Here is a 24,397-nt window from a genome sequence, read left to right on the forward strand (position 1 = left end):
ACGATATCATTGCTAGGGTGCATGATGTGGAGCAAGAGGTGATCCCCCCGATGGTGATGCCAGAAGCTTGGGTGCGGCTCTACGGGATCCCTGAGAAACACCGCAAGATTGAGCGAATCAAGGAGGCTTTTAAGATGCTGGGACGTCCGATCGTGGTCGACGAGCTTTCCCTCATAAAGTTGGGGCCTGTGAGGATGAAACTGGCTTGCAAGTCGCCGGCTAAACTGAACGGCACGGTCGAGGTGTGGTTTAACCAAGAAGGGTACCAGATCAAGGTGGAGGTGGAGCGGATGCCGCGGAGGCTGGGGGACGGAAGTGGTGCGTCTGGGGCGGGCCCATCTGCCCCCCTTCCACAAAGCCAGCATGGTGCGGGCGGGCAGCCCAATCTCAAGCCCGGGACAGCCGCGGTGATTCACTCCAAGCAAGTTGCTAAGGGTGCGGCAACGGGCAACTCTGCGGCTGGGGGGCACCAGCAGGTGGCGCCGGGCGCGGGTGCGGCCCCGGCTGGCCAAGATGTGGAGATGGGCGAGCTGCAAGAGGAACCCGAAGAGAGCATTCCAGACACTTCCATTGACACGGAGACTTGGGAAAAGTTGGGTGTGATAGCTACTCAAGACACTGCTGTTAGTTCCCCCCCCCCCTCGCCCGCTCCCTGGATCAGTCCTTCGACCAGTACGGCTCCAACTTGCCTCAAATCAAGCATGTGCCCTTGACGCTGGTGTCGAAGGAGTCAGACCCTTTGACTGCCTCTCCAGCGCGCGTAGGGGGCTCGGGGTCAGGATGCGAGGCAACTGACCTTACCCCGGCCTCGGGCAAGCGGATGTCGAGCGGCTCCGGGCAGCAGGGCAAGAAGACAGTAGGGAGGAAACCAGGGAACAAGACAGTGGCCAAGGAGGCGGCGGGTGCGATCGATGCGCTGGGAGGAGAGCTTGGAGCGGCTCTGGAGGCGCCAGGGCCGGCGACCAAGGCCAAGCGTTCGAGGGCGACTCCGGTGGCGACCCGGGCTCCTAGCGTGCGCGCCAAGGCCAAGCTCGGGGACTTGTCCTCGTTGGAAAGCGCCAAGCTCCGTGCGGCTGACAAGAACATGGACGTGACAGGTAACCCTTCCCCCTCTTACAAGATCTTAAATGCCTTTTCTGACGTCCATCTAGCTGAGATTCTTCACGATAGTGGCGTTGCACTAGATTCCTCGCCTTTGGATATCATTCCCTTAGTTCGCGCGCGTGAAGATGCTCAGGCCGCTCTTGCGGCTGCTGCCGCCCGTTGTGCGGTTGTGCAGCCCGCGGACGGTCTGGCCATGATACCAGTAGGGGCTGGTGCAGTAGTTTTGCCCACCGAGGAAGACGAGGCCGGGGTGGCCTCGGACTTGCCTTCTTCCAGCCGAGCGCCGGCAAGGAAGCGTGTGGCCAAGGCGGTGAGCTCCCGTGGAGTTCGCCTGCGTAATAGGGTTATCTGATGAGATACATCTTCTGGAACATTCGCGGATGCGGCCATGGGGGGCGGCGTACGCAGCTCAGAGAGTTTATGTCTAACGAACACATAGATTTTGTTGCGCTCCAAGAGACTATTAAGGCTGATTTCTCGTTTAGAGATTTAGTGGCGTATGATCCTTTACAGCGTTTTGATTGGTTTTGGACCCCTTCCATGGGGCACTCTGGAGGTCAGCTGATGGGTTGTAATAGAGATATCTGTGATGTTATTGCGTGGGAGCCGGGTTTATTCTATATTGCAGTTACTGTCCGTCACCGGGTATCCATGGCTACTTGGGTGATTGTCAGTGTCTACGGGCCGGCGGACCACGCGAGGTCTGCAGATTTCTTGGGGGAAATCACAACCTTGGTCGGGGCCAAGCGAGCGGCCAACTTGCCCATCGTGGTGGGCGGGGACTTTAACTTGATCCGCTCGGGGGCGGACAAGAGCAATAGCAACATTGACTGGGCTAGGGTGTCCCTTTTCAACAATGCTATTGCGGCCGCGGCTCTTAGGGAAATTGCGCGGACAGGTGCAAGGTACACTTGGACTAACAAACAGCGAGTTCCAGTGCGATGTGTTCTAGACCGTGTTTTTTGTTCAAGCGATTGGGAGGCCCTGTTCCCCCTCTGTACCTTAATGGCCGAGACGCGCATTGGTTCAGATCATGTCCCTTTAATTCTGTCGTCAGGGGAGGACAGTAGGCGTCGCAGCCGTAGATTTTTCTTTGAGACGGCGTGGTTCGAACACGAGGGCTTCTGTCAGTTGGTCACGACTCGTTGGGCCTTGATTGGAGACCAGGTGGGGTGTCAAAGAGGACCAGTAGAGTTCTGGTCCACTGCGGCTGCGGATTTGCGGGCTTTCCTCAGGGGATGGGGGGCCAACCACGACAGCGAGTCTAAAACGGAAAGGGAACGCATCGTGGCAGAAATCGCGAGTTTAGACGCGCAGGCGGATGGCAGACCTTTCTCTGGCGACGAATGGGAGCACCGATACTCTCTGGAAAACCAGGTCTTGGCTATCCTTAGAGCAGAGGAGGAGTACTGGCGACGTAGGGGCGGCGTCAAGTGGGTCGTGAAAGGTGACGCCAACACTGGCTACTTCCACGCGTACGCCAACGGCCGTAAACGCAAGAGTACCATCCTAAGACTACAGTCGGAGCATGGGACTCTGGTGTCCCAGTCTGAAATCGTTAAGCACATCTTCGATTTCTTTGTCAAGTTGTTGGGAACAGCCGAACAGAAAGGCTTAAGTCTTAGGGAAGACTTATGGGGTCCGGAGGAGAGGGTGTCCCAACAGGAAAACGACGCACTCATGCTGTCCTTTACGCCACAAGAGATTGACCTAGCGCTTGCGGGCATGAAGAACGACACGGCTCCAGGCCCGGATGGCTGGCCGGTAGAGTTCTTCAAAAAGTTTTGGCCTTTCCTTAGAGATCTCTTCCAAGCTGTTATTAATGGCTTCGCCCTAGGTACGGTTGACCTCTCGAGACTTAATTATGGGGCGATTTGTTTGATTCCCAAGGTCAAAGGGGCGGACACAATCAAGTTGTTCCGTCCGATCACGCTCCTAAATGTTCCCTTCAAGTTATGTGCCAAAGCCTTTGCCTCTAGGTTAGCGCCGGTTGCCCAACGAGTTATCCATAAGAGCCAGACCGCTTTCCTTAAGGGTAGAAACATTCTTGAAGGGCCTATTGCGCTCATGGAGATAATCCATGAGTTAAAACGTACTCGTGGACAGGGCGTTATCCTCAAGCTCGATTTTGAAAAAGCGTACGACCGCGTAAACTGGGAGTTCGTGCGGGAAGTCCTCCTCAAAAAGGGATTTAAGGCGGGTTTCGTACACCGGATCATGCATCTGATCTCAAGTGGCAACACCTCGGTAATTGTCAATGGCGAAATGGGGAAGTTTTTCCGTAATAGGAAAGGGTTAAGACAGGGCGATCCCATCTCCCCACTTGTCTTTAATTTTGTGGCAGACGCTTTGGCAGCTATGCTGTCCAAGGCCAGCGAGGCTGGTCATGTTAAGGGACTCGTTCCACACCTCATCCCGGGTGGTGTGACCCATCTACAATATGCAGACGATACCTTGCTTTTGTTTAAGCCCGACGATCATAGTATCGCCTCGATTAAGCTTTTGTTATTAGCCTTTGAGATCCTGTCCGGACTCAAAATTAATTTTCTTAAAAGTGAGGTCATCACCATGGGGATGGACGACCATCAAAGTCGGCGTGCCGCAAATCTACTTAATTGTAAGCTTGGGAGCTTTCCAATAAAGTATCTGGGGCTTCCTATATCTCATCGCAAACTTTTGATTTTAGAGTGGGAGCCGCTGTATGGGAAGGTGGCCAATAGGGTTAGCCCGTGGCGTGGGCGTTTTTTGGCTTCTGCGGCTAGGCTCATTTTAACTAACTCGAGCCTCTCTTCTCTGCCCCTATTCACTATGGGGATGTTCTTATTAGCTGATGGCGTGCACGCTAAGCTAGATACACCGCGATCCCGGTTCTTTTGGGAAGGAACTGGTATCAAGCGGAAATATCACCTGGTAAAGTGGGCGGCTGTCTGTAGGCCAAAAAATTTCGGAGGTTTGGGGATCCTAAACTCCAAACTTATGAACGTAGCCCTTCTGTCCAAATGGTGGTGGCGGCTTGCCCAAAACGAGACGAGTCTCTGGGCTCAGCTGCTAAAGGCTAAGTACTTCCCAAATGGGAATCCTTTCAGTGCCCCGGCCAACGGCTCCGTGTTTTGGAAAGGGATCCAAGCGGTCCGACCAGCGTTTGCTATCGGGGCCAAATTCCAGATTCAAAATGGACAATCCACTCGCTTTTGGCTGGATCATTGGCTGGGAGCCTCTCCCCTTTGGCAAAGTCACCCAAATCTTTTCCGGATCGCCACTGACACCAACATCTTAGTGGGAGAGGCAGCCCGTACTGACCCTCCAGCGATCCATTTTATGAGGGCCCTTTCCAATGCCGAACGGGAGGCATGGGACGACCTAGTGCATCAAATTGGTGACAACCGTATAGGGCCGGGCGAAGATTTGGTCGAATGGAGCTTGACAGCGTCCCGAAAATTCTCGGTTAAATCTTTATACAACAAGCTTACTGAAGGGACAGGGCTAGACATAGCTAGGGGGCTATGGAAGGCAGGCCTGCCCTTGAACATTAAAATCTTCATGTGGCAAATGCTCAGGAATAGGCTGCCCACGTCGGATAATGTGGCAAAACGTAACGGTCCGGCTGACGGTACCTGCACTGTGTGCGGTCTAGGTGAAGATGCTAATCACGTCTTTTTTAGCTGTCACCTAGCCAGGTTCGCGTGGAGTGCAGTTAGGGAAGCCTTCCACTCGAACTGGAACCCAGCCTCGGGGAACGACTTGATTGCCATCCTTAAAACCACGAGAGGGACTAGTAGTATAATCGCTTGGCGTTGCGTAGGGGCGCTACTGTGGGCCATTTGGACGACGCGCAATAAAATTACGATTGAGAAAAAATATCCTAATCACCCTGCAGATGTGATCTTCAAATGTCACCTTTTCTTACAGACTTGGACTCCGCTGGGAAGGAGCGCGATGCTGAGCGCATGTCGGAGGCCATGGCGCGCATCAAGACTATCCAGGTGATGGCTAGACAAGACACGACGACTCGATGATGCTTTTGGTGCCTTCGGTGGATGTTTCATGTTAGATAGGTCTTCTGCGTTGGATGATTTGTATGGTGTAATGTTGCCTTCGCGTGGAACCTCTGTGCTGTTTTCCGTCGTCCTCTTGGACTGAACCTGGTTTCTGCTTTCTGGGTTGTACCTTGCTGAACTGGTGCCTGAGGGCTTTATTAATTTAAAGTCGGACGTGTCTAGCGTCTTCGTTCCAAAAAAATAGCTCCCTCAAGATCTCCCGGGGCTTTCCGAAGTCGTTTTTTTGTTTTCTTCAAAACCCTTTGGTCCCAATCATAGAATTGACTATGCATCCATGTAAGCTTTTCATATACTGAATTTGCCGTCGGGGCGGCCGGAACCTTTGTCCATGCATCTAATACAGTGTCATCAAATGACTTCCTAGAACCATCTAGCTTCGAACCTTTTTACATGCACTTCACTCCCAGCCTGTTGCGAAGCACTCAAGTACTCCGTATCAACCAAGAGGGGGCGGTGATCAGAATGATTGTACTATAGATTTTCAAGCGCAGCATGAGGGAATAACATAGACCATGAATTATTTACTAGCCCACGGTCAAGCCTTTCACGGATTCTACCTCTTTGCCAAGTGAAGCAATTGCCTACAAACCCAAGATCTTTCAGATTGCAGTCATCTATTGTGGACTGGAATCAATGAAAAAAATAGCGCGCTACAGCAAAATAGCGGCTACCTTAAAATATGCTATTAGCGAGATGTTGTACACTGATATATTTAGCGAGGCAATTCTCACAACGCTATAGCGTGCTATTAGCGACGCTATAGCGCGCTATTTTTTCAATGCCTGGAATGCATGCATATATTGTTGTGGGCGTGGGTCCCCCCTCTTTCTCATGTAAAAACTGAATCTCATTCAAATTACCTATTAGCAACATGGGAAACTGTTACTTCGGTGTATTTGCCTCATTCGGTTCCATGTTTTGTACTTATTCTCCCAACGGAATTCGCCATACATACCAGTCAATCTCCACTCTTGATTTTGTCCATCCTCTAACTCTGACATCAATAAACATTGGGTCCAAATCAAGCTTATGAACGCTGATATCCTTTTTTCCAGTACAGTGCCAACCCACCGTTCCTACCATCACTCTCACAAACTAGTTTATGATCCATCTTAAGCCGTTTCCGTGAACATTCTGCCGGATAACTTTTGAGGTGCGTCTCCGACAAAAAAAGCACATCGGGGTTACATGTACGCACTAGTAGAAAACAGGGCATAGGTCACAGGGCAGTTTTCACATTAGCCCCGGTTCAGTCACGAACCGGGACCCATGGGGGCATTCGTCCCGGTTCGTGAGCCCAGGGGGGCGGCCGGGGCCTCGTGGGCATTGGTCCCGGTTCGTATGGAACCATTTGTCCCGGTTCGAGCCACGAACCGGGACTAATGGTCCTCGCTCCTGGCCCACAACCATTTGTCCCGGTTCTTGGCATGAACCGGGACAGAAGGCCCGGATTTAGTACCGTTTCATGCCACGAACCGGGACCAATGAGGTGCCTATATATACCCCTCGCTCGCGAGCAGAGCACTCCAGTGCTCTGTTTTTCTCTGGCCGGCGAGGGGAGGGCTTTGTGGTGCTCTAGCTCACCTCCTATGCACATGAGGTGTTCGATGAAATGCCCGAGCCACACTAGTTAAGCTTTGTCCTCTCGAAGCTCGACCTCAAAGCTCCATTTTCCTCGAGATTTGTCTAGGTTTAGCGGCCCGTCACGTCTCATTCCTGTCTTCACCGCCGTCGACCGCCCGCGCCGATCTCGTCGCCGGCAACACCGTGGTGAGCCTCTTGTTCTTATCTTCTTTTTGAAAGAAAAAATTCTTACTTTAGATAGATACTTGTCTAATTTTCTTACTATTTTATTCCTTCTTATTACATAGTGCGATGGTTTTGGTATCCGCCCCCGTCGGCCCTCGTCCTGTCTATGATTCGGATGTGGTATATATTATATTTTTATAACTATTTGATTCATTTATTGTTTATGACAAATATACCGACCAGCGTGACATAGATTTTATTTATCTAGGAGGTGGTTGAACCGAAAATTCTAACCGACCCTATTGTCGAGAGGTTAAATTTAGTTGAAGAAGAAAACAATTACTTGAAGGAAAAAATAAAAAAATTGAGGAGGAGAAGATGATATTGGAGTTGCATGTTGCGGATGTCGTCGATGATCACAAGATCAAGATGGATGCAATGCGCTTGAAGATTAGAAAGATTAGAAAATATGGCATTCATACCGAGGCTTGGTATCATTATGCCGTTGGATCAATTGTTACCTTGGTTGCGATTATGATCGCATTTGTTTTTGCATTGAAATGTTTTACATAGTTTGAAAGGGCGGAAGAGACCCGCCGCCGCTGCGGCTGCTCCAGCGCGTCGTAGTCCTTCTCCTCCGCCTCGTAAGCAAGGAAAGAAGACAGCCGCAGCTGCTCCGTCTGCTCTGCCGGTGTCTAGCAGTACAGCTGCCAGAGGCGGGAGGCAATACAGATTCGGTCCTTCTCTGAAGACTCCAGAGAAGTTACCATATGAGAGGACCGAGGAGGAGAACGTGAAGATCGTGCGAGCCAAAGTGAAGAACTTCTTTGAAGGGGATAAAGCAAAGAAACATCCACCTCCGGAGGAGAAGGTAGATCCGGTGAAAGCAAAGCGCACTCTAGCTGCCCTGACAAAACCACCAAAGTCTCTGCCAAAAGGCAACTATGAGTGCGTTCTTGCAAAGGCATATGCCGAAGCGGAGCGGTCGGGAAGTACTGTTAGTGATAAAAGGATGAAAGAACGACGAGCTGGGAAAAAAATTGCCCAGCTCGGCGAACAAGAGAACCAATCGTGCCCCCTGCTCAAGGTGTCAAAAGGCATCGTCTCTAATGATCCGGGTATGGTGCCCGGTTATACCAATCTTGGAGATTACCTACCCGACGATGTACATTATGAAATCATGGAGGTGGACGAACACAAATACCATTACGGGAAGCCTCTCGTCAAAGATGTCAAATCTCTAAGCACGATGATGCGAAGACTACATGATTGGTACATGAAAACCTGCAGAGAGTCTGATGGGATGAGTACTTTAACGCTGAGAGTTAAACCGGAGCATGACCTCGTTGGAATTGAACTGCTGAAGGTTCCATTTGAGGATTTCTTCTAGTTTTACAATCTAAAGTCCCTCGATAAAACAATGATCACTTGCTACTGTCTGTAAGTAGTACTACTTCTGTCATTAAGTCTCTCTATATAGGCCAGCTCTTTCATTGCATGTATTTATACTTATCCTCACTATATTATGCAGATTGAAGATCGCCGAATTGAAGAAAAGATAAATCGGTGATATTGGGTTCATTAACACAAATCTCATAGATGATTATCAGGTCAAATTTCATGCCAAAGATACCGAGGCCAACTTGCTACGATCGTTGGTAATAAATCAAAACAAAGATATAATACTCTTTCCTTACAACTTCAAGTGAGTGTTACTGTCTTCTGCATATTCGGTTTCCCTTTATTAGTCCAGGTTATGGTAATGTAATTGATGACTTATGCATGCATGCGCAGCTTCCACTATATTCTCCTAGAGATTAAGCTTGAGCTGGGAGTAGTAACCGTTTTAGACTCGAGACGAAAAGATCCCCAGGACTATGCGAACATGACTCAAATGCTCCAGAAGTAAGTTAAATCGATCATTATCCACCATATCAGCAACTTTGTTCATTTCCTGATATCAAGTAATTGTTTTCTTTGTCTGGCAGGGTTTGGAGAAAATTCACCTCAAAAGCCCCGGGACTGCCGAACCAGCTGCAATTTAGACACCCGAAAGTAAGTACTATAGTAGCATGTTCCGCGCATCTCCTAGTGATTCAAGCGCTAGTTTGATCAATACCATTTAGCATGCTTGCTTATCAGTTTGATTGACCTCTATTTCTTGTAAAGTGGTTGTGGCAGCAACCCAGGAATAATTACTGTGGATACTACATTTGCGAGTCCATCCGCTACCATACCTGTGAGCGGGGCTACACTGAAGAACAATATGAAGTGCGTAAGCAATAATATTCACAATTTTATTTTATTACCATCATTTGTGTTGAGTTTCATTTATTCATATATATATATATATATATATATATATATATATATATATATGTATTGACCCCCTTCTTCAAATTAGATTTTTCGGAAGCGGGATCAACTCCTAGCACCAGATCGTATGCGAGGAATTCAAGAGGAATTGGCGGCATTCTTCCTTGACCACGTGATCGCTGAAAACGGAGAATACTATGTGGACCCTGTGTTCCTACAATATAATTAGGAGATTGTATTGTAAGAGATAATTATTGTATATATGTAGCCGGTAGTGTCGGATAGATATACGAGAACTTGTTGTTCGACCAATATCTCGGAGAAGAAGAGGTGGTCGGTATCACTTCTCTCTGTATGCATATATATATGTTCATGACGATCTTCTGTTTCCTTCATTTGATTACTAGCTAGCGTGTCTACTCCTCTCCATACGTATATAGTACGTAGCGTCGACAAAGCACGGAGATAAGAGAGGACACTTCTCTCTATTAATTAGCTAGCTAACACAATATATGAAACACCTAAATTAACCCCCCAAAACCCCTAAACCACCCCCTTTCAAAAAAAAAAAACAAAAACCTCAGCTCCTGCCAGGTGCTGACGCATGGATGCCTATTGGTCCCGGTTGGTGGCACCAACCGGGACCAAAGGCCCTCCTGCCGGGCTCCCCGCACCGGCCACATGGACGGCCTTTAGTCCCGGTTCGTGTAAGAACCGGGACTAAAGGGCTAGGGCATTAGTAACGACCCTTTAGTCCCGTTTCCAGAACCGGGACTAAAGGCCCTTATGAACCGGGGTAAAAGCCCCTTTTCCTACTAGTGACGCTGGACATCCAGCAATGCTCGAATTGCCGGGCGTTTCTAAGTCCCCGACAATTCCACGCTAGCAGTTTCATTGCGTCCAAAACAATCGAACAGACTCAATTCTCCGTCAAGATCAAAGGCACATCCACATACTAAACAGACCACAAAACCAACTACTCCAGCAACAAAACTCCACAACACTAAGACTCTGAATGTCCCCGGAGCGAAACACTAGACGACTAGGTGAAGCCGACTAGGACAACCGATCCATGCCCAGACCTGAACCAGCATTCATGGAAGGACTAGAGAAAAAACAGCCGATCTCGCGAGCAAGATGGCTGGAGATGATTACGAACCCCGTACCGCCATGCGGAGAGGTCAGAGAAAGCTGCGACGTCGCCCCAGCCGCTGAAGTGGCGGCCGACGGCCGCCGCGAACAAGACCTAGATCAGCTTTAGAGTCGCCGCGTACGAGAGTTTCCTGACTGATCGGGGAATAGTTGACTGCGAGAAAAAACTTGGTGGCACTCATTCATCTCCCGAGGGAGACTGACTAGAGATTCGAGTGTGGGTGTGCCATGGGAACCCGAGTAGCGATGCTGGCATGTCGTCTGACTCTTCGGAAAGATGCCACTCATTATTCTGAAGGAATGCCGGCACGGGCTGACTGCAAGTCCTAGTTTATGAAATTTACGCCTTAGAGCCTAGAAGAAGGACCGAGTAGATTCGCGGAGGAGCGTCGATCTCATCCTATAACAGTCTTGAAGATGAATTTAGGCAAAATTTCGAGCATCTGTCCCAGTGGACGTCGATGTTTTAAACATCTTCGGCAGACCGAGTATGTATCTTTGGAAAGATATCTCTGGTGGTGGGATCAATAGATTGATCATCAACAAAATTTGTGCATCTGAAATTTCGCGCGAACATCTCTACAAAATCACCGCGAACATGGGGAGGTGGGCAGTGGTGCCTCAATTTCCGCCCCACACGTCGGCATCTGTCCCACCTCTGTATCGCGGAATTCCCAGGCACCGTTGGATTACTAAATCAATGGCGGCGGACTGCCCCAATGGATTTAGCCAGGACTAGGGGATTCCCACGCTTGAAAGTTGGCCTGAGCAAGGCTAGGGGATTGGCGACACGCCACCTCGACCTTGGTAGACTTGGTGGAGACCTTCTTCACCCTCTTGGTGGCTGGCGCTGGGTTGGAGGTCGCCGCCCATTGGTCCGCGGCGCGCCGGCGGGTGTGCTGGTCTGGGTCCGGTGCAGGGGCCTGTGGTCCTGCCGCAAGCCACTCATCTTTAGGGGCCGCTGCCGCGCCCTCCTCCCTCTCCTCCTCCTCTCCCTCCTGGAGCTCCGGTGCTGCCGTTGCCAGAGCGTCCATCCCGACAAAGTTAACCCCGTCAGGTTCTTCCCCAGCGGATCCTTCTGTGGCTTGCACCTCGCTACCGCCCTGGGAAGAACTTCCATTCCTAGCTTTCCCTTTGCCCTTCCCGGCCTTCACGGCCTTCTCCATCTCCATGAGGCGGGCAGCCTTGTCCTCCTCGACCCTCTTCAGAATATACGCCACCTCCACAGCGGAGGTGCGCTTGTACATTTCACCCTCAGTCCTGGTGGCCCTCTCCACCAGGGCGCTTGATCACTGAAGCTCTTCGTCAGGGGAAGGGAGCTTCCAAGTGCTAAATACTCCCTCGGCGTTGTAGTCCAGCATCCACTTCAGTATCTGATCCCGGGCAGAGTTGATGTTTAGGGGGATGACAGTTGCCGGGAGTTTGAACAACTCAAAGCGGCCAAACAGTTGGTCGCACAGCCAGCCATGGCCATAAACTGATAAATTGTTGGCCAGCCGTGGCCATAAACTGATAAATTGTTGGCCAGCCCCGGCAGCAACCTCATCCTGTCTGCCACGTCTCCATACAACCACGCAGGCCTATCCCTTTCTTGTAGCAGCGAGATGCGGCGGAGAAGGAAATCTGCCCCCACATGCTCAATGGTTAACCCGGCAGCCTCCAGGCGAGTGATCCTATTGATTGCCGGGCGCAGCCTATCCTCAGTGAGCCCTTTCAAGCTCCTATCCTTGCCGAGCTCGATGCACTCCTGTCGTGCTTCACGGAACTCGGGGGCTTCTTTGTCCTAGATCAAGCATCAATCCCCTCTCCATTCATCCCACCTCTCGCGTTGGTACCCCGAGAGATAATCCCAATTAATCCTCTTCGACCGTGTCATCCAACTGATGATTCCGGAGCGGTTGACTTTGCTCTCGACCCTCGAAACAAAATAGTGCCGGAATAGATCCACATAGGGCATCACTCCGATGAAGTTCTCGCACAAATGCGCAAAGATGGCCATAGTCGCCATTGCATTTGGCATGAAATCAAGGAGATGGAACCCATAGAAGTTTATGATTGCCTCGAAGAACCCAGAGAAGGGGGTACAGAGGCCGCAGATGAAGTAAGCGGCAAAGAAACGATAGAATCGGGGGGATCCACCTCACCCGCATCATAGACTACGGGCGCGCTGTGCCCTTTCTCAATAGTCCGCCCCACAAATACCCGTACTTTGCCGGAAGAACGGGGCCGCTCAACGTCGACAGAACAAAGACGACGACCTCAGCCACTTCTTGTTCAGCTCCGCCGACTTCTTGCTTCCCTCGGCGGCAGCCTCCTTCGTCGCGGCCATCGGCTTCCTATTGTCCATGGGTTTCTTACCCATTCTTGCGGCAGCGCGGGGAGGGAAGGGATTCGTTGGGGCGGGTGGCGGCGGAGGGAGCAGCGAGATGAGGTACTATCGGTTGGCTCGCGGAGGAAGAAGATGGAGGAGCGAGGCGAGAGACAGGTGAATCCTGCCGCTTCGATTTTCCCCACTCTTAAGAGGGGGGAGCAGGGCAGAGGCGCGATGCTTCAGAAAGTTACCATTTTTACCATAACTGCAACAGCGCCACGACCCCACGACGCCCAGTAATTGCGTGAAGTGGACGTTGGATTGACTGGTCGCCATGGCGAAACGACGCCCACAACCCTTTCCTGTCACGTGTCCGCACATTGTTTGGGTCCTAACCCAACGTGCCATGCGACACGTATGGCCAAGTCCCGGGGCTTATGTCGGGGAAAATATACATGGGTATGCATTTCCCCTGACTCGTGCATGGACAGGCCAAACCCAAGTCGGAGATTGAAGGACAAGAAGTTTGAGGAACCAACATGCAGTTCAGAAGAACCAAGATCAAGCTAGAGGAGCAATATATCGGAAGAGAAGGGCCTTCCTTGCTAGGCAAGCGAGCCTGGCAAGGGGCGAGGCCACCACCAGAAGCAGACAACCAAAGCACCCCGGCAGGGCCTGCCGGGACTCACGGAAGCAAAACCACCCCACCAACCACTCAAGCACGACCCACGTTGTCAATCAGTGCGGTGTCAAGCCGCAAGGTGATTAAGTGGCAGCCATTCGCCACATGGCGGCCATTTCCTACAGAAGAAACCCACAGATGACACCCATCCTGCGACGTGTCAAGAGAACAGGCGCGGGGCTGGCAAGATAGCCCGGCAAGCCTTGCTAGGCAACCAGTGATGTGACACTAAGCGATGCATTTAATGCACCCTGTCAGCTGCAGAGTTAGGTATGATAGAACTGTTTTACTATCATATCAGTAGATAATGACCACTTTGCCATTGTGGTGACCCCTTGATCTATAAAAGGAGGCCCATGGCACTCGTAGGAAGGGTTGGAAAGTTGAAAAACCCACACCCCCATACGCGCGTAGTCGCTGCTGCCCTACGGCGACCCTTGCCGGGCAAGTGTACTACGTTGCACCATCCCCATTCCACCATCAATTCACTAAAGCAGGAGTAGAGTTTTACGCCTCGCGGCGGCCCGAACCTAGGTAAATTGCTTGTGTGCTCTCAGTCGTGCTGCCGTGTGCTGGTCTGTTCTTTGTGCAACGCAATGTCCCCCTGCCGAACCAGCAAGGGGCCTCCTGGTCCCATAGGTGGCCGCGGATATCCCATGACAAGGAGATATCAAGACGTGTTGCCCAGAAGACAAACAAGTGGAACGTGCAAATCCCAAGAGTTGCGACGGTTGTTCCTTCCACCACTATGCCTACTATGACTACAACATCCATTGTTGTGAGCACTACATCACCTCCACAACGTGACCTGTCACCACCTAGAGTGCCTACATCATCTGAGTTGACCATAAGAGGTAATGACAAAGGTATTAATCTTCCACGCCCACATGAGTATGATGAATGCCTTGTCAATTTAAATGCACCATGTGATGAACTACACACTACTTTAATCACACGGCCTATTTTAGAGGAATATGTTCCTGACTTGACTTCGCCATCTGATCAAATGAATGCAATAACATCAATTTTGAGTGCACCCACTGAATTAGTTGTTGATGCGAAAGAACCAAGTGAATTAGGGAATAACTCCAATTTTGATCAAATACGTTTGAAAATAATTGTGCCAATGTTTAATCATTTTGATATGACCTCCAATCTTGGTGATTATTATGTGTCGAATAACTTGTTGCATGTTTGCTTATTTAAGCATGTTGTAGCATGTAATTTTGAAACAATTAATGTTTATTCACCAATGTTGGGATGGTTTAATGATAAGCATTTTCCATCTTGTGATATGAATAAGTGCTTCACTTATATGTGTGCTAACTGAGTTGCAATATTTTCATGCCTTTGACTTCTTGTTATAATATATTGGCTTTATATTTCACGACTTTTGAAGGGTGCTCATGTGTAACTGTGTCACATGTGCCACAATTGAGATCGGTAAAAATGGATGACATATACGTATACAACGTGTACGCCTTGTCTGTTTTGTTAACCATGTTTCAGATTAAGCAACGCCGATGACGACTTTGTTTTCAAGAATGGAAGGATGATGAGGACATGGCTACCATAGTTACACCCACAACCCCTGCTCCTATACCTATTGGACCAATTACTAGAGCTCACGCATGCCAGTTAAATTATCAGGTACTTTCATTTCTTGGTAATGTTTCTAATGTTCATGAGAATGTGATGCTGCCTAACATGGATACATTGGTGTTGATTACAGTTGAAGGGCCTAGCATGGACAAGAAGGTTGAACATTGGAGCATGATCAAGCATAGAGATGAAGGCACACGCGAAGGGAACAAGAACGGAGTTTCCAGTGAAGATTTTTGCACTTTGAAGCCACCATGATGACATACAAGAAGATGGACCAAATATACAAGATGCCCGTTCACAAAATTTTCGTCCATAGCTTATTATAGGTGTTGTGCCACCTTATTTTTGCGCTAGGCCCATGTAATTTCGAAAGAACTCTTATTAGGCTGTTTTTAGAGTCTGTATTTTAGGGGACACGACTCAGGAGTTTTTTTAGTCCCACCTTGCCAAGGGTGGACGAAATTCCCTCTCTTTTCCCCTATAAATACAGCCCTTAAGGCATCGTTTAGACTTGGTTTTATTTAGTTAAAAGTTAGTCATCGTTGCAACTTCGTGTACTTCATGTGTGTCCAACGACCAGACAAAGACCGCTTTTAGACCCCCACTTTTATCAACACTTCAGATTTATATTCGCAATATTCAGATTGCCTTATCATATTCTTGCTTGTTCTTCAATTGCTTGCAGGAATAGACCTTCATGATCAGGTTGATCGTGTTCCGGCGTGGTCAATATCCTCTCGGAGTTGGTTTAGCGATCGCTAAGGTGCAACGTTGTGCATGTTTGTAGTCAGATCGTGAAAGTCGTCCCCACCAAATCGACAGTTATAATCTCATCGAAAGATCGAGACACCCTCGCCTTTGTCACGTTGACCACGCCGGGCCGATAACACCAACGTGGTGGACGACGGCGAGACCCAGGAAGGGAGTGACCCAGAGGCGACGAAGCCACAAGTGGAGGGATGTGGTTCTGTAGAGGGATGGCCTGGCCAGGGGTGGGAGCAGTAGGGGGCGGTGAGGCCCGCATGGCAGCATAGCCGGCCACGGGAGGTGGGAGCAGGCAGTCCCGCCGGTGCTGGATTTTGCGGCTGGAGCAAGAAGACCAGAGATTGAAGAAGCACGACGGCCGTTGGATTGACATCCAATGACCACTTCTGCTAGAATCGTTTGTTGATGTATATAATAAGTAAAAAAAAGCTTGCATACATGTCAACTTAATAGGCCCATAAGTCAGCCCATTTCCTATTTTTTGATAATTTACAGCTCATTTGCAACTTCTTATGCAATTTATTGCACTCCGTTTTCTTTTTGTTGCCCACGGCCGGGGTTAAAATTTTAAAGGAAATTTTGCATATTTTGGTGGGGTCCAAACTATTTTTAATACTGAAATGTCGAGCCAGATTTAAAGTAATTGGAAGATATATTTAAATTAGGTTAAGGCCCAATAAATTGGAATATGAAAATGCAAAAAAAATCAGAAATTTGGAAGTAATTGCCAATTTGCCGTGTGTTTTTTTATATTTACTGCCCATTTCATATTACTTTTAAGATTTGCACTCGTCTTGAACGACTTGCAGCCTAGCAGGGCGGAGAAAAATAAGTAGGCCTGGGTTGGGTATGCCTGGATCGGGTATTCTTCAGAAAAAATAAACTGGGCTAGCCGTTGTCACAAAGAAAAAATATCTGGGCTGGTCATGTGATGAACATAAAATAGAAGCCTGGGCTACATGGGCCACAACCCAGTTGAAACCCTGCTCCGTCTCAACAATAACCAAAAAAATATTGCTCGAGCAGCTACGTCCCAGGTGTCAGCCACTCTTGTGTTGTTCTCTTGTCTATATATTGACTATACGCTGACAATGTCGTGGGTCCCAGATGTCAGCAACCCACTAGGAGGAAGCATTTTATTTTTTTATACGCTTACATTGGAGTATATAAAAAATGAGGAACTTGCTTGTGTACGGCCATGGACATGGTGGGTCCCTACTGTCATCCTCTCAACGTACAGTTCTCTCCCGATTCCTCTTGTTTGTTGACCATGTTGACAACGCGAGAGGCTGGCGCCACGGTGAGTGAACCAAAGCGAGCGGAGGACGATGGCGAGGCCTCGAGCAAGAACAAACAGGAGGTTGGGAAGATGTGGTGGTGAAGTCGCGGGTGAAGGGGAGTACAAGGGTTGACTGGTTCGGGTGCGGGGTGGGGCTAACGTCGGGGTAAATGATTTAGGAGAAGGTGGGGCGGCGATGCATGCACTGAGGTGGGAGCAGGCGGCCCCATCGACGCTGGTTTGGTTTTGGCTGCTGGAGGAAGACAAGACTGAAGAAACACGACAGACTGTAAAAGCAGCAGCAGTACTTAACATCCTTAACTGAAACCAACAGGGGCACTTAACAACCATAGCTGAAAGCAGTATGAGTACTTATACAGGTTCAACTGTACAAAGCACGCCTCGAACTGTGCTACTTTGCCTATAGTTAACCAAGGGTGATGCCACCAAGCCCCAGGACAAGGCCCAGGCGCCACCCCGCGCATCCACAACCTTCTAAAAGCGGCTTCATCTCGCAATGTGGTCAATAAACAGGATATTTGCTTGAGAGCCATGGAAAAGCAAGAGCATAACCTTTTGTCGTATTCTCCAAGATGGACGGTCCTTCATTATTTGAGACCACCCATGAATAAGTATCTTTTCACCTCCAAGGGAAATGGAGTAGGTTGACATAAAAATCATGTTGTGACCAAGCGCAAGTCTGACCCGACCATGGTCAGGCATCTCTATAGGAACAATAAAACTGGGCAGTTTCTGTTTCAAGAAGATCACAGCTGTCAAACTGTGTATAAGAAAGAGTTTATGAACAACATATATAGAAGAAAACAACTCATACCATAAGTTTCTTGACACAGTTGGACCTGTTCAACGTGTGCACCAGTGGCACACATATGCCACGTGGCCTTCCACCATTGAAACACCCCACAAGGACCTCAAGACGATCAATAAAGTGTATGAACTGGTGGATGTCGTCCCAGTCAACTTCAGCGCGATCAGTAACGGTCGAGTTCTTATCAAATAACAAACGTGTAGTGTCCTAAACTTTGTAATAACCTACATGTGCCACCAATTATAAGAAATATTAGTTAGAAGTAGCATCTTCGTGAGAGAAGGGTATCACAAATGATTGCTACTTCTATAGTCAAATTGTGATTAGTTAGATAAAATAGGTGGATTAAGAAGTAATCGAGGCAACATGCAAGAACCAGATACAAAACTAACATGGATGAACTACTGGAACGACGTTGGGGTGGAAGGTCAGAGTGAAGATGACATCAGGTTCTGCTATTTACATCAACATTCATGTGCCAACTTTCAGTCTGTAACACTTGAGAAAGTTTATCCAAGTTCGGCCATAAAAAAGCAGTGATCTTCTTGGTTCATGAACCCAACTACGAACTTATATCCATGGCGTGTCTTCAGTGTGACCATTAAATTGGTGTATTCAGTTATGGCAAGGGCGACCATCTTGAGTACATGTGTTCTGGCAGAGCAAGGGATGCACTGCAGGAAAAATAATATGAGAACACAATTTGTTCGCTATCCAAATCTAGACATAATTTCCTCTTTCACGTCAATGTTGACCATGGTACTAGTACCTTTTATCCAAATATTGAAATCCAAATTTCTAAATAAGTCGACATGATGTTCAAAAACTCCAACCCTCCCTGATAGAAAAGAGGATTGTAGGAACATACTGTGCGCGTTTTAAAATCCTGTGTTAGGATGAGAAGGAACAAGTGTGGTGTCTCGCCAAGGGCGTGGAAACCTGTAGGGTCCTTGAACTTTGGGCACTGCAAATGAAACACACTAGATTCAGTTGGAAGAAAAATGCATCAAGGGCGACGACTGCCATCCTAGGATTGCTGACAACCAAAGGACTAGGATTTATCAGGGATGGATGAAGAATTCGTACCTGGTTCTCCATGAGAAAACCCTAAGCAATCACTAAGAGGAGGTTTTGTCTGAACAAGCAGACGAGGGAGAAGGGGATTCAGGCCCAGTGAAATATTGCTGCTTCATCCGTGCAGCTTACTGCTTCTGCTGGAAAGGTGGGGGGTTTTGTGATTTGACGGCTCATTGGGCATTACTGCGGCGCTACAACCGGGGTGAGTCTACCGTGCTGTTGTGCACTCTAATTTGGTGCATGGCAAGTGGACCCCATTGCCGGATGCCCACATATCAGCGAAAGGAAGTACAAAGGCAGGAGTAACTAGGTACAAATAAATATATTTTTGATAGAGAGATACTCCCTCTTTAAAGAAATTTAAAAATCCTTTATATCACAACTTTATACATAAGAAAAACCAAGGGGGATATATACAACATAATATGGGGATTAGATGAGAATAAAATACTCAGATAGGCTAACGGGTCTGGACTTTGGGCCACAGGCCGGTGGGCCCACATGTTTGGGGGCCCATGTGTTCTAACTCAACACATTTCATCCGGTAAATATTGCAAGCCATCTGTACGGCTCTGGTTTTAGATGCTGCCGCAAGGCGAATACAGGAAATTAAATAAAGCACGACAACTGTTAGAATGAAATCGAATGACAGTTCCTAACCAGCAATCAGAGTTGCAATTCTTTCAGGATATCCTATGTGATAAATAATATTGTCGTACTACTTATGCACACAGGACACTTGTTTCACCATGCCATACTATTACATCAAAAGCTCTCGGAGGATAGATCAGTTCGGCAGTTGCGTGCCGCTACTAAAGAATTTGAAAGTTGAATAGGACCAGCTCTCCTTGCCGAGAAAGTTCCATTTTCACATCATCCCCAACCACAATATTTGATAGAGTTTTGAACCTTTACCATCCTTAAAAATCAATCATCATGCGACCATCCTTTGTACTTATGGTATATTGCGCAGGTTCATTCACACAAAGGCTACGCATGGTAAGAGAAACTTGGCCACGGTCGCCCGGATTATTGAACGACTCCCTCATTGCTCTAGGAATTCTCTGTTTGCAAACAAGAAGGCATACACAAACAGTTAGATCAACACAGTGAATCATGTGAAACAACATGGAAAGAAAAAAGAACAAAGCACTTGGGCTGCTCATACGTCTCCAACGTATCTATAATTTTTGATTGTTATATGCTGTTATATTATCATTCTTGGATGTATTATAACCATTTAATAGTCATTTTATATCACTTTTTGCTACTAACCTATTGACATAGTGCCAAGTGCCGGTTGCCGTTTTCTGTATGTTTTTTACATCGTAGGAAATCAATACCAAACGGAGTCCAAACGCAGCAAAACTTTTTGTGGATTTTTTGGACCAGAAGACATCCAGTGGGCCGGAGAAGCACCTAGGGGGGTGCTCCGAGGGGAGCACAACCCACCAGGGCGCGAGCCGCGCCTAGGTGGGTTGTGCCCACCTCGGGTGCCCCCCGAACCACCTCTTTGCTCTATAAATACTTGATTATTCCAGAAACTCTAGGGGAGTCGACGAAAATCAATTCCAGCCGCCGCAAGTTCCAGAACCACCAGATCCAATCTAGACACCATCACAGAGGTGTTCATCATATCCATTGCTGCCTCTCCGATGATGCGTGAGTAGTTCTTTGTAGACCTACGGGTCCGTAGTTAATACTTAGGTGGCTTCCTCTCTCTCTTTTGATTCTCAATACAATGGTCTCTTGGAGATCCATATGATGTAACTTTTTTTGCGGTGTGTTTGTTGGGATCCGATGAACTTTGAGTTTATGATCAGATCTATCTTTTTGTCCATGAAAGTTATTTCAGTCTTATTTGATCTCTTCTATGCATGATTGCTTATAGCCTCGTATTTCTTCTCCGATATTTGGGTTTTTTTTGCCTACTTGATCTATTTATCTTGCAATGGGAAGAGGTGCTTTGTAATGGGTTCGATCTTACGGTGCTTGATCCTAGTGACAGAAAGGGAACCGACACATATGTATCGTTGCTATTAAGGATAACAAGATGGGGTCTATTTCTACATAAATAGATCTTGTCTACATCATGTTATCATTCTTTTTGCATTACTCCGTTTCTCCATGAACTTAATACACTAGATGCATGCAGGATAGCGGTTGATGTGTGGAGTAGTAGTAGTAGATGCAGGCAGGAGTCGGTCTACTAATCTTGGACGTGATGCCTATATAATGATCATTGCCTGGATATTGTCATGATTATTTGAAGTTCTATCAATTGCCCAACAGTAATTTGTCCACCCACCGTTTCCTATTTTTCTCGAGAGAAGCCACTAGTGAAACCTACGGCCCCCGGGTCTCTTCTTTATTATATTTGCCTTTGCGATCTATTTTTATTTGCTTTTATTTTCAGATCTATTAAACCAAAAAGACAAAATACCTTGCTGCAATTTATTTATTTGGCATTTGATCTATCAATTTATTACAACTTTCTCATGTCCGTTTGCCAATTTCGGGCGCCGTTACCGAAAGGGATCGACAACCCCTTTAACACGTCAGGTTGCGAGTATTTGTTATTTGTGTGCAGGTGCTATTTACATAGTGTTGCTTGGTACTCCTACTGGTTCGATAACCTTGGTCTCATCACTGAGGGAAATACCTACCGTTGCTGTGCTGCATCATCCCTTCCTCTTTGGGGAAATACCGACGTAGTTCTAGCAGGCATCAAAAGGAATTTATGGCGGCGTTGCTGGGGAGACATCATCAACATCTACCAGGTTCCTAATCAAAAATCTCATCTCCTCGCAATTTACATAATTTGCCATTTGCCTCTCGTTTTCCTCTCCCCCACTTCACAAAAATTTGCCATTTTATTCGCCCTCTTTTTCGTTCGCCGTTTTCTTGCCGGATATGTTTTTGAGTGCAAATCTTGTTGCATAGTCACAATGACTCAAGAGAACACCAAGTTGTGTGATTTCTCAAATACCAACAACAATGATTTTATTGGCACTCTAATTTCTCCTCTCAAAACTAGTGCGGAGTCTTGTGATATTAATACTGCTTTGCTGAATCTTGTTATGAAAGATTAATTTTCCGGTACTCCTAATGAGGATGTCGCATCCCATCTTAACACATTCGTGGAATTATGCGATATGCAAAAGAAAAAATATGTGGACAACGATGTTGTTAAGATGAAATTATTCCTGTTTTCTTTACGAGATCAAGCAAAAGTTTGGTTTTCTTCTTTGCCTCGCAATAGTATCGATTCTTGGAATAAGTGCAAAGATGCTTTTATTACTAAGTATTTTCCGCCCGTGAAAATTATTTCCCTTAGAACCCAGATCATTAATTTCAAGCAACTTGAACATGAGCATGTTGCACAATCTTGGGAAAGGATGAAAATGACGCTAAGGAATTGCCTAACTCATGGATTAAATCTTTGGATGATCATACAAAAAATTTATGCGGGGTTGAATTTTGTTTCTCGTAATTTTTTAGATTCTGCCGTGGGTGGTACTTTTATGGAAATTACTTTGGGTGAAGCCACCAAATTGCTTGATAATATCATGGCAAATTATTCACAAATGGCACACCGAAAGAGCTCCTATTAGTAAAAAAGTTAATTCGGCTGAAGAAATTTCTTCTTTGAGTGAAAAAGTTGATGCTCTTATGAAATTGGTTGCTAGTAAAACTGCTCCTATTGATTTTAATGATGTGCCTTTGTCTACTTTGATTGAGCAAAATAGCGATGCCGTAGATGTGAATTCTATCTCTCGAAACAATTTCAATAACAATGCTTATAGAGGTAACTTTAATCCTAGGCCTTTTCCTAGTAATTCCTCTAATAATTATGGTAATTCCTATGATAATCCTTCTTATAATAATAATAGGAACACATATGATCTTGAGAATAATATTAAAGAATTTATCAATACTTAAAAGGTTTTCAATGCTACAATGGAAGAAAAGTTGAATAAGATTGATGACTTGTCTAGAATGTTGATAGAATTTCTCATGATGTGGAAAATCTCAAGATGAAAATTTTTGTGCCTAAGGTAGAGGAATCCATTAAAGCTCTTTATGTTTCTATGGATGAAAGTAAGAAAAGAACCGCTATGCTTAGAGCTAGAAGAGAATTTTTAGAAAAAGCGTTTTCTAGTGATTGCTTTCATAAAAGTGATGAAGATCTTAAAAGGATTGGTGTTTCTTCTATTGATTCCTTGTTTAGTAAAATTAATATTGATGATAAAGGGACTGGAGAAGAGTCAACTTTAGCTACAAGGCGTCTCGATAATTCGGAGGGTGAAAATCTTGTTGAGAAAATTGATAAAAGTGGGTTTGAAGAGGTCAAGACTTTAACTAGTGATGTGCCCACTCTTTTGGATTACAAAGACTTTAATTATGGTAGTTGCTCTTTGATTGATTGTATTGCTTTTTTGCCATTAATGATAAATTCACCCCATGCTTATGAACAAAATAAAGCTTTTACTAAACATATTGTTGATATGATGAAAGCTTTAGAAGAAAAGTTGGAATTAGAAGTTTAAATTCCTAGAAAATTACATGATGAATGAGAACCTACTATCAAAATCAAGATTAAAAATTATGAGTGTTTTGCTTTATGTGACTTGGGTGTTAGTGTTTCAACAATTCCGAAATCTTTATGTGATGTGCTTGGTCTTACTGATATTGAAGAATGCTCTTTAAATTTGCACGTGGCAGATTCTACTATTAAAAAGCCTATGGGAAGAATTGATGATGTTCTTATTCTTGCAAATAGGAATTATGTGCCCATAGATTATATTGTTCTGGATATTGATTGCAATCCGTCTTTTCTAATTACTAGTATGATGCCCGTGCGTTGCAACGAGAGAAAAAAATCCCGCATCCGTGAATTTTTGTCTGTAAAAACTACAATATCATGAATTATCATCTCAAACCACACATTCGTTGTATTTGCTAAGGAAATTAAAAATCAATCAAAAAATAACTACATGTTGAGAGAATCATTTGATATAAATTAGTGCTACAAAAGATGTTGAGCACATGGGCCATGTGGTAATAGTGTTGCTGAGATATTTGGAAAAACATAAACTCAATGCAGAGTAAACTTGATTGTTGTATATAATAATTAAACCTTATATCAAACTGCATTAAACAACCTAAAAGATGTGTTCCTAGAATTCCAATCCTTTCATTGGTCATAGATATAACCGAGCACAAAAATATTAACTGATTACTTTTAATCTGGGTTGTATAGATTGAATATGAACAAATGATCGAAGCTATTAAAAATATCTCAGTTAGTATGTCACAAAGTAAACAAATCCTATTCAAAGATATAAAGCATATAACAAAAGGCTTTAAGCATCATGCATCACAATATACACCTCTTGCATGAAAGCACAAAACTTACATAGTGCTACTTTGCAACGCACAAACCTAGTTACTCCCCATTAACACTTAA

The sequence above is a fragment of the Aegilops tauschii genome, chromosome 1 (genome assembly GCF_002575655.3).
Source record: "Aegilops tauschii subsp. strangulata cultivar AL8/78 chromosome 1, Aet v6.0, whole genome shotgun sequence".
Lineage (NCBI taxonomy): Eukaryota > Viridiplantae > Streptophyta > Magnoliopsida > Poales > Poaceae > Aegilops > Aegilops tauschii.